Raw genomic sequence first — 10,998 nt, forward strand, 5'->3', positions numbered from 1 at the left:
AACTTTAAACTCGCAATAGGAGCCTCCGTGTCATGTAATAAAATTGCATGATTTTCCTATTCTATGACGTAAAGTCATGATTTTATTAAAGACACGGAGGTGAGTATTGCCCCGCCCAATTCCCCCCCCCCTAGATTGGGACGTGATTATTGTGAATTTGTATTATGTTGGCATTCTCTTGTTATGTTACTATATGTACACTGCAATGCATTACTGAAGATTGTTTTGCTGCACTATTTGGGCGTTTTCTACCTTTTGTCTTGTTTTTCTTTTCATAGGATGAATTTACCGTCTTCCTTCTGCTAATAGCGTTTGAGTTTCCAGTTGCATTCTTCGGTTGAAGACTCGTGTTTGGTTCGGTTTTATGGAACATTTGGTCGTCCTTCAGTTTTCCAGTGGACTATCATTACCAAAGAAAGAGGAGGAGTTGACAGAGACCAGGACTGTTATACTGGCACGGTGGGGAGGAGTTGGTTGCCATGGTTTCCATTTTGATGGATATGTTTGTTCTTTGCTGCTATGTGATTTTAGTAAAGAAAGAGATAGCAATACTCACCTCCGTGTCTTTAATAAAATCATGACTTTACGTCATAGAATAGGAAAATCATGCAATTAATACGTGTAGTTTTCCTAGGAAATGATGTGTTTTTACAGTTAATGCAACATTTGCATCTGTGAAACCTGCTTCTTTTAAGCCATTTGTTAATTGATAAATTATTCTTTGTGGAGCGTTTAATGGAGGGAGCTATTTTCAGACCTAGGTTAGGGGCCTTAGTGTATACTATATCTGGAAGTGTGGGGATAAAAGGTCCTATGATTTTGTCTTTCTGAATAAGGTGCCAATGTTTTTTTATAATCTGCTCGATTTATTTTGTATTGTGCATTATAAGATAGTATTATGTTGAATCTGTCTTCTTGTTTTTTCTTATCATCAGTTGGATTTGTTATAAAAAACTGATTCCTATCCACTTTTTGTAGTGCGTTTTCAATCAAACTGTCAGGATAATTTTTGGACTGGAATTGTGTTTTCATTTGGATGGCTTCTTCTTCAAACTTTTCTCCACTTGTACAATTTGTCTTGATTCTGCGGAACTGCCCAAAAAGTATGTTCAGCAACCAAGTGGGTAAATGGCAACTGGAGAAGAAGATAAAGCTGTTCCTTGCCACTGCTTTCTGGTAAGTGTTACATATATATTGATCTTGTTTGGTAGTAATAAGTATATCCAAAAATTCTGTGTAATCTTTATTGATGTTAGAGGAAAAGTGGAGATTGTATGAATTATTATTAATTTCTTCCATAAAGGTATGTAGTTGTAGTTCTCCACTCTGCCAGATGAAAATGACATCATCTATGTATCGTTGCCAGAGCACCAGATCTGACCCCAGCTTGGGTAAGATGGTCTCCTGTTCCCATTGTGCCATGAACAAATTGGCATAGCTGGGGGCGAATCTTGTGCCCATTGCAGTACCCCGGATCTGCAAATAATAATCTCCCTCAAAAAGGAAATTTGTTTATCGTTTAAATCACCATGATATTTAAGTTTTGCCCTCATGTTTGCTATACCTTGTTCGTGGTTGATCGTGGTATAGAGTGACTGTACGTCCAATGTGCCTATCAGCCAGTATGGTTCTACTTTTAAATTCTCTAAAACTTGGACGATCTGTGTGGTGTCTTTGATGTAAGAATAGGTCTTCTTCACCACTGGTTGGATTAATTGATCAATATATTGGGATAGATTTGATGTCAATGAATCGATGCCCGATATAATCGGGCGTCCTGGTGGGTCTGTCAGATTTTTGTGCATTTTAGGCAGGCAGTAGAAGATTGGTAGTCTCTGCTGAGTCCCCAAAATAAAATAAAATTCTTGTTTTGTTAATAGACCTTGTGCAAATCCTTTGTTGCAGTATTGGGTCAGTGTTTCCATAAACTCTTCTGTGGGGTCTTTTTTAAGTTTCCTGTATGTTGTATCGTCTGAGAGTTGTTTTAGGCATTCCGCATTATATTTATCTGTTTCTAAAAGGACGATGGCTCCTCCCTTATCGGCTGGACGGATGGTTAGATTGTTCTGTGTTTGTAATTCTTTAATTGCGCGTATCTCTTGTGTTGTTAAATTGTTTCTTCTGGTGGATTTCTCTGATATTTTTCTCAATTCAGTTTCTATATTCCTTTGAAAAGTAGCTATTTCTGCACTGATTTCTTGTGTTGGGAATTTCTTTGACTTTAGTTTTAATTCTGTATGTTTAAATTCTGCCTCCTTATATACACATGTATTTGTTATAACCGGATCTTAAAAAGTTTCCTCTGTACCCCCACATACGTATCGAATTTATTCAACTTTAATGTTGGTGCAAATTTCAAACCTTTGTTCAGTAATTTTGTTTGTGCATCGGTTAAAATCACTGAACTCAGGTTCACTATAGCTTCCTGGTTATCCGTATTTACCTGTGGCTGTTTTAAGCCCCTGTTTTTTCTCTGACTTCTTCGTGTCTTTCTTTTGGGCCTCTCTTGTGTTCGTTGTATTGTTGTCTTTGTGTTCCCTCTCTTGGGTATTAGGGTGTGGGGGGATATCTGTGATTCTGTGGGAACCAGTCCCTCTGTTGTGATTCGTGGTTGTCTGATTGGTAGTTGAATCTGTTCCTCAAGTTGTATGTATGTGTCGGTGGTGATTGTTCGTGTTGCAGGTGTGTTATTACTGGTGACTGTGACCTGCATCTGATTCTTGTTTTGTGATGTGTCAATGGTGATTGTTGGTGTGTTGCAATTTAATGTCTGTGATCTGCGTCTAATCCTTGTTTTGTGGTGTGGTGGGGTCCTGTCTAAAAAATGGTTGTGATTCAATGATTCAAATCTATTACTTACTGGAATGTTGCATTTATTGTAATTCGGATCATTGGTTAATTCAGATGTGGGTCTAGTATCTGTTTGTCTCTGTTGTAAGTGATTTCTTTGAATTTCTCTCTCATCAAATTTGGGACTATATCTATATTTTTTCGTCTTTTTATTAATTATTACTAACTCCATTTTGTCCAGACTTCTGCACAGGCGCTCCTGCCACATGGAGAACTCCTCATTATTTGGGAGTTTCTCCACTAGAATTTTTATCTGGTTGATTTTGTCAGTTATTTCTTCTAGTAGTTGGCATCTCCTTTTTATAATCAATTGTGTTAAAATCACTGACTGTGAAAACAAAAGGATATCCCATTCTTTGTTGAATTTTTCATTGCATATGTCCTGTGCAGGGGTCTTGGACAATAATAATCCTTTAGGGATTACGAGTTCATATTTGGAATTAGCGCTCTCATTTTGGTATAAATCTGTTTTTTCTCTCAGTAGCAAAATCATTGTTGCGCGGTGTAATAGGACATGTTCTATCTTTGAATGGAAAAACGGAAATACAGAAACGGAAGGTATACGGAGTCTCTTCCGTTTTTTGGTGGATCCATTGAAATGAATGGTTCCATATACGGTCCGTTTACAGAATGCAAAAAACGGAACGGAAACGGAAAAAAACGTTTGTGTGCAAGAGGCCTTCTAGATATCAGTAAAGTGTTTAGACACAGCAGAAATATTCAACGCCTTCTCATTATTGACATCAGAAAGATGCTTGCGTATCATTGTCTTCAGTATATTTGTGGTGCAACCTACGTACTGCAGTTTACACAAACTGCAGTTCACAAGGTACACCACAAATTTGGTATTACAATTAATATATGAAGATATTTTATAAGTGCTATTGGTATTGAAAGGAAAAAGTTTTTAAAATTTTTGCAAAATTGCAGCAACGGCATATGTTATGGCTGCATTTAAAAAAAAAAACCTTTTGTATCCAACCATGTATAGTGAGGTTTGTCAGAAAAAAACAAACTTGGTGACAGTAACGAACTTTACAACACAATTAAAACCTTCCTGTAAGACCCTTGTAAATGTTTCGTCCTCATGTAATATTGGAATATATTTATTGATGATGTCTGCTATCATTCTGTATTCAAGACTGTACAGTATGTTGTGGAGAATGTAATATTATTTTTTTTTATTTATTATTGTTTCTTTTTTTATTTCTTTGGTGTTGATCTGATCCTGACCTAGCAGGGTTAGGGGTTAATAACTCATTTCTCTCTTTGTCAAAGGGATATTTCACTCCCCGTTCCAGAGTCCACTTGGGATACTCCACAGCCCTGAAACGACTAGAGACCTGTTCACATTTAGTGTTGAGCGCGAATATTCGAATTATGAATATTTATCGTGACTATCGCAACTTCGAGAATTCGCGAATATTTCGAATATAGAGCTATATATTAGTTTTTCGAATATTTTTCATTTTTTTTACTAGAAAAATCGGCAATGTAATGATCGCGTAATATGCGAATATTACGCGATCAATACAGGTGTGGGTCAAAAAGGAATATATAGCACTATAGAATATAGTGCTATATATTCATTTTTTAGAATATTCGTCATTTTTTTCCATCTGAAGTTATGATTCCTCCCTGCTTAAGTTGCTTGTCAAGCAACTTAAGCAAGGAGGAATAATGACCTTAGATAGAAAAAAGTTACTAATATTCAAAAAAACTAATATATAGCACTATGTTCACCGAATATTCCACAAAATATTAGCGAAATATTGCAAATTCGAATATGACCCCTGCCGCTCATCACTATTCACATTCCCTATTGAAAGTCGCATCATCTGAGCAGTTTCTCCTACACCTGATAAATTCTCCCTTAGGAATATTTTTAATGACATGTATTGGATGACAGTATTTAGCATGTAGCAGTGAATTGCTCGCAATGGGCTTGACATAAGTAGACGTGGCAAATTCTCCATTCTGTATGCCAAGTGTCAAGTCAAAAAAATTGACACTTGCTGCATCATAATTCAATGTGAATTGCAAATTACATTCATTATTATTTAGGTACAGGTAAAACTCTAAAAATTTGAATATTGTGCAAAGTTCATTTATTTCAGTAATGCAACTTAAAAGGTAAAACAAACACATGAGATAGACTCTTTACATGCAAAGCGAGATATTTCAAGCATTTATTTGTTATAATTTGGATGATTATGGCTTACAGCTTATGAAACCCCAAAGTCACAATCTCAGGTGTTCTAGACTATTGATACAAAATGGACACTTGTTTGTTGAGAACTATACTGTAGTTAAAATGGCGGCCAGGTACCCAACCAATGTCTATAACAAGAATCTTGCTCTTTGCTTTATCATGTGTCACAAGACGCTTTCTGTTCAGCTCAAGCAAGCAGCTTCAAAGAAAGAAGTAACGGCTTCACCCTCCAGCAAGGGGGGGGGGGGGGGGACGACTTCCTCTTGTCATCGATGTGACAGAAAATACAGAGTTTATAGCCAATAGAAAAGATACACGCCACCGTACACCCCCCACTCCTTTCCATCCTATATACTGTCTACTGTTCCGCAATAAACCAGAGATCCTGTTATAACCCAGCTGTGTGTTGTCTCAGTATTGATCTCTCAGTATACGTATACTTTAACATTAATTAATTTGGAGCCGTACATCAACCGAACTGGCAGCTTGGCCAGAACCAGAACAAATTTGGAGCCCAGCGTGGGGCTCGAGGATTGGACCCTCTGTTCCCGTACCCCCGGAGACTAGACGAGGAGAGGCACACTAACGGACACCGGGATCGCGACCCGTAATACGAGGTAGGAAAATTTAGTCATCTTGCCTATAAAGTGTCCCCTGGTGTAGCCTCTTGGTGTTCGTCTGAGGGAGGGGTGCGGCAGCAGTCTGGGACGTCCTCGAGGGCATGAAAGTAAGAACCCCATATGTTTTTTAAAGTCTTGATGTACTGTGTTGTGCCTATAAGTTGTGAAGACCATGTTGACAAGTATCACTGACTGAGACAAGGAGTTCTCCTATGTGCCTGTATCGGAGTTCAGCCCGGCGTCTGACTCAAATCTCCATAAAGGGGACGATCACAGAAGGGGGGAGAGCGGTCTGCGGTAGCCCAGAGTGTGCTGACCGGGACTCAAAGGTCTTCACGTCCAGTGATTACTCTATACAGAGGCCTTTAGGCGGCTCCAGTAGGTGCGAGAGACGATGGGACAGTACGCAAGAGTTCTTCCTTGATGTATTGTGTTTTATTGTTTTTAATGTGCGACCCTTTGTAATGGAAACACAGACTGATAGAAACTCAAAGGTCTTCTAAAGTGCCTGTGTCAATCAGTCACCCCGGTGTTGTGACCGAGAGACGACAGAAGGGAGGAGACCGGCCAGTGTCTACCAAGAGTGTGTGGGACATTAGGCTCAACGTGTTATATCGGGTTTCTGTGTTGTCCAGAACAAGGTGAAGGATCCAGAAGATGGGAAATGAGGAAAGTGTCCCGAAGGGCTACTGTTCACCCGAACAGTACGTGCCAGACCAGAGAAGCAAACACCTTCAATTGCTTTTCAATGGCTTTTGTTTCAAGATAACATAATGATTTAAGAAATTTGAGAGTTTGAGTGCTAACCCTGCTACATCTGTATAACATACCAAAAGGTGGCACACTGCCCTGTTATGTGGCAGACATTGCTGAATGAGAAAAGAGGCAAGTTAGAGGATGATAAATTGACAGACATGGTCCGTGTGTGGTTGGACTGTAGTAAAGAATTTGAACAGACGGGGGGAGAACAAAATTTCGATGAGAAAAGACAGAGATATTTCTGTAAACCTGGTGTTGCATTGATACATGACTTGCCACCGCCCTATAATGGCGCCGGGAAGAAAGCAGGTGGGTGGACCTGCAAAACATGTGGTCAACAGAATCTCTCCTCCCGTGATACGTGCCTTGCCTGTGGGGCTCCCCACCCACAAAACCACACCTTGGTAACTACTCCCCGGCACGTCCCATTACTTCCCGTGTTAGCTACAGCGCCATCTTGTCCCCAGCCAACGCCCATGAACGGACCTTTAATATCATTCGGTCCGGACCCCCCTTCCGTCACTCATATGTCACCCCTAGTGTCCCAGTGATCTCTATGCTGTACCCGATGATAAACCCGGATGGCACTTTTATGACTCCCCGTTAGATCATGACCCCCACACCCATAATGGTGGGAGGTCAAACAGAAGAGTCCGATCAAACGCAGTCTGACGAGGCGGTAGAATCTGTGTCGGGCATAAGGACTCCCACCCTCCCCAATTGGCACCATGGAACGGGGGTAGTTACACTGATGCACAGAACCCAAACACAGCCAGTCTCAGATTACTGCATTGCAAAGAAATATGCAAGATCTAGAGAGGGGCAATTACAAAACCCTTAAGGAAGCCCTGGCACTAACACATCCCCAGGGCCTGCCCAAATATGTGTCTTTCACTCCACAACACCATAGTGAATTTACTGCCTGACCCTGAGACCCACCCAATGCCATTTTACAGGAAATTGTCTCAAGTGCACCAAACCTATGGATGTACGTGGTCTGATTTGTATTTTTGAGGATAAATTTTATTATTGAACAACAACCATGTTCTCAATGAACCCAAAAAACTCATTAATATCAAAGCTGAATATTAGTAGTTTTTAGTTTGTTTTTAGTTTTAGCTATTTTAGGGGGATATCTGTGTGTGCAGGTGACTATTACTGTGCATAATTATTAGGCAACTTAACAAAAAACAAATATATACCCATTTCAATTATTTATTTTTACCAGTGAAACCAATATAACATCTCAACATTCACAAATATACATTTCTGACATTCAAAAACAAAACAAAAACAAATCAGTGACCAATATAGCCACCTTTCTTTGCAAGGACACTCAAAAGCCTGCCATCCATGGATTCTGTCAGTGTTTTGATCTGTTCACCATCAACATTGCGTGCAGCAGCAACCACAGCCTCCCAGACACTGTTCAGAGAGGTGTACTGTTTTCCCTCCTTGTAAATCTCACATTTGATGATGGACCACAGGTTCTCAATGGGGTTCAGATCAGGTGAACAAGGAGGCCATGTCATTAGATTTTCTTCTTTTATACGCTTTCTTGCCAGCCACGCTGTGGAGTACTTGGACGCGTGTGATGGAGCATTGTCCTGCATGAAAATCATGTTTTTCTTGAAGGATGCAGACTTCTTCCTGTACCACTGCTTGAAGAAGGTGTCTTCCAGAAACTGGCAGTAGGACTGGGAGTTGAGCTTGACTCCATCCTCAACCCGAAAAGGCCCCACAAGCTCATCTTTGATGATACCAGCCCAAACCAGTACTCCACCTCCACCTTGCTGGCGTCTGAGTCGGACTGGAGCTCTCTGCCCTTTACCAATCCAGCCACGGGCCCATCCATCTGGCCCATCAAGACTCACTCTCATTTCATCAGTCCATAAAACCTTAGAAAAATCAGTCTTGAGATATTTCTTGGCCCAGTCTTGACGTTTCAGCTTGTTTGTCTTGTTCAGTGGTGGTCGTCTTTCAGCCTTTCTTACCTTGGCCATGTCTCTGAGTATTGCACACCTTGCGCTTTTGGGCACTCCAGTGATGTTGCAGCTCTGAAATATGGCCAAACTGGTGGCAAGTGGCATCTTGGCAGCTGCACGCTTGACTTTTCTCAGTTACTGGGCAGTTATTTTGCGCCTTGGTTTTTCCACACGCTTCTTGCGACCCTGTTGACTATTTTGAATGAAACGCTTGATTTTTCGATGATCACGCTTCAGAAGCTTTGCAATTTTAAGAGTGCTGCACCCCTCTGCAAGATATCTCACTATTTTTGACTTTTCTGAGCCTGTCAAGTCCTTCTTTTGACCCATTTTGCCAAAGGAAAGGAAGTTGCCTAATAATTATGCACACCTAATATAGGGTGTTGATGTCATTAGACCACACCCCTTCTCATTACAGAGATGCACATCACCTAATATGCTTAATTGGTAGTAGGCTTTCGAGCCTATACAGCTTGGAGTAAGACAACATGCATAAAGAGGATGATGTGGTCAAAATACTCATTTGCCTAATAATTCTGCACGCAGTGTATAGTGGAGAATAAGACCGGTGAATACTGCTCACTGATAATTAATTAATTAATTTATTTATTTTATGCACTTATATAGCGCTACTATATTTCGCAGCGCTTTACAGACAAATGGACAAAAGCAAAATTAGCAGATCATTCCACCACATTGCAGGACGGCTACGGGGGATCAGTTGACCCCCACCTTTTTTCTTTTCACAGAAATGTTAGTTTCTGCTATGTTAGTTTAAGATCCTCTTTCTGATAAGAAACTGTCTTGCTTCTTGGTCTTTGTGGTTTTCGCTCAAATTATGTGACACCCACGGCTGACGGATGTCTGACAATAAAATTCTGCACTGATTCACATGAGCAAGGGGATTCGCTGCAAACCATTTTGCACCTCATCCCCGATACTCTCTGGGCCAGAGGACCCCAGGATATCGGATGCCTTAATGTCCCACCAGTCACTGTGACCCTGAAGGACCCCAAAGTCCTACCATACAAAGAGACTGGACCCAGTAGCCAGGGCTGCCCCTTCCTGTGTCAGAGCTGTACATGCAGCCAGTGCCCTGCTGGCCACCACTTCTGATATGGTACTAGGCCACCCCCTCACTATCCTAGCACCACATGACATTTCTGCCATTCTCCAACAAACACAACCTAGGCATCTGACTAATCAACGTCACCTATGGTTGCAAGGTAGCCTGCTCCTACCTAATAATGTCACTATTCAAAGATGTCACATCCTCAATCCTGCTGCTCTTCCACTGCCACTCGAGCTGACACCTCTGAAACCAGAGGAAAGGCCCTAGCTGATCAAGCAGCAAAGCAAGTAGCAGTGAAAGAGGAAGAAGAACAGCTCTCACAAGTCTTGATGGCAACAGAGTCCACAACAGACCTAACACAGAAATCAAAAGAGGTCTCCTGGGACCTGCTAGTCCAGTTACAGAAGCAGGCCACGCCACAAGAAAAATTGGATTGGCTAAAAGAGTCAGCCCAAGAAGAGAAAGAATCTGGACTGTGGACCCAAGGAAAGAGAGTATCTCTGCCCAAAGCTCTCTATCCTCTTATAGCTTCAATAGCTCATGGGCCCACCCACCAATCTAAGACCATCATGAAAGGACTAATAGACAAAATATGGGTGGCCCCAGGGAAAACCCCTATCCTGGTGAGGCATACTCAGTCTTGCCTCATCTGTGCGCAGTGCAACCCGGGAAGAACTGAGCGTACACACACCAAATGTCTCCCCCAAAGCACAGTACCCGTTACAACGGTCAAATTGACCACATCCAGATGCCAATGTGCCAAGGGTTTCAATATGTGCTAGTAGTGGTAGACTTGTTCTCTGGGTGGCCAGAAGCTTACCCCGTCTGAAATCAGACAGCCACAACAACTGCTAAGAATTTAATGCAGGAAACTGTTTGTAGGTTCGGAGTACCTGAGGTCATTGAGAGTGATCAGGGCCCAGCATTCACTGCTAGCTTAACCCAAGAAGTCTGGAAGATGGTAGGGTCACACTTAGCCTATCGCACACCCTACAGACCCCAAAGCAGCGAGAAAGTCAAACGACTGAACGGGGTACTGAAGTCCAAGATGCTGAAAATGACTAGGGAGACAGGGCTCAGTTGGGTACAATGCCTGCCAATAGCACTATTTTCAGTTAGACACACCCCTAGGCCTCCACACAAACTGACTCCATATGAAATTTTGTTTGGGACAGGGCCTAGGATGGGGCAGTACTTCCCACAGCAATTGCAATTGCAAATGCATTATGAATCTGTTGCAAAATATGTGATTGTCCTGAGTAAACAATTGTCTAACATACGTGCACAAGTTTTCTCTTCCATTCCAGATCCTGACTCCCTAGAGGGAAGCCACACTCTCAAACCTGGAGAGTGGGTGGTGGTCAAGAAACACATCAGAAACACCCTCGAGCCACGATACAAGGGGCCTTACCAGGTGTTGCTGACTACCCCGACCTCTGTGAAACTCGAAGGGAGGCCTACCTGGATCCACTCCTCACATTGTAAAAAAGAGTAATGGCT

At 41.6% G+C, this 10,998-nt stretch overlaps 1 long non-coding RNA gene across 1 annotated transcript; it reads right to left on the reverse strand.

Annotated features, from left to right (window-relative positions):
- Positions 1-948: 948 nt before the first annotated feature.
- LOC120995874 lies at positions 949-10,692 on the reverse strand. The gene is made up of 3 exons (XR_005777689.1): positions 10,372-10,692; positions 8,253-8,259; positions 949-961 (listed from the first exon to the last, which is right to left on the reverse strand). It is a non-coding gene; the product is annotated as an uncharacterized LOC120995874 (long non-coding RNA).
- Positions 10,693-10,998: the final 306 nt, after the last annotated feature.

The sequence above is a fragment of the Bufo bufo genome, chromosome 3 (genome assembly GCF_905171765.1).
Source record: "Bufo bufo chromosome 3, aBufBuf1.1, whole genome shotgun sequence".
NCBI lineage: Eukaryota > Metazoa > Chordata > Amphibia > Anura > Bufonidae > Bufo > Bufo bufo.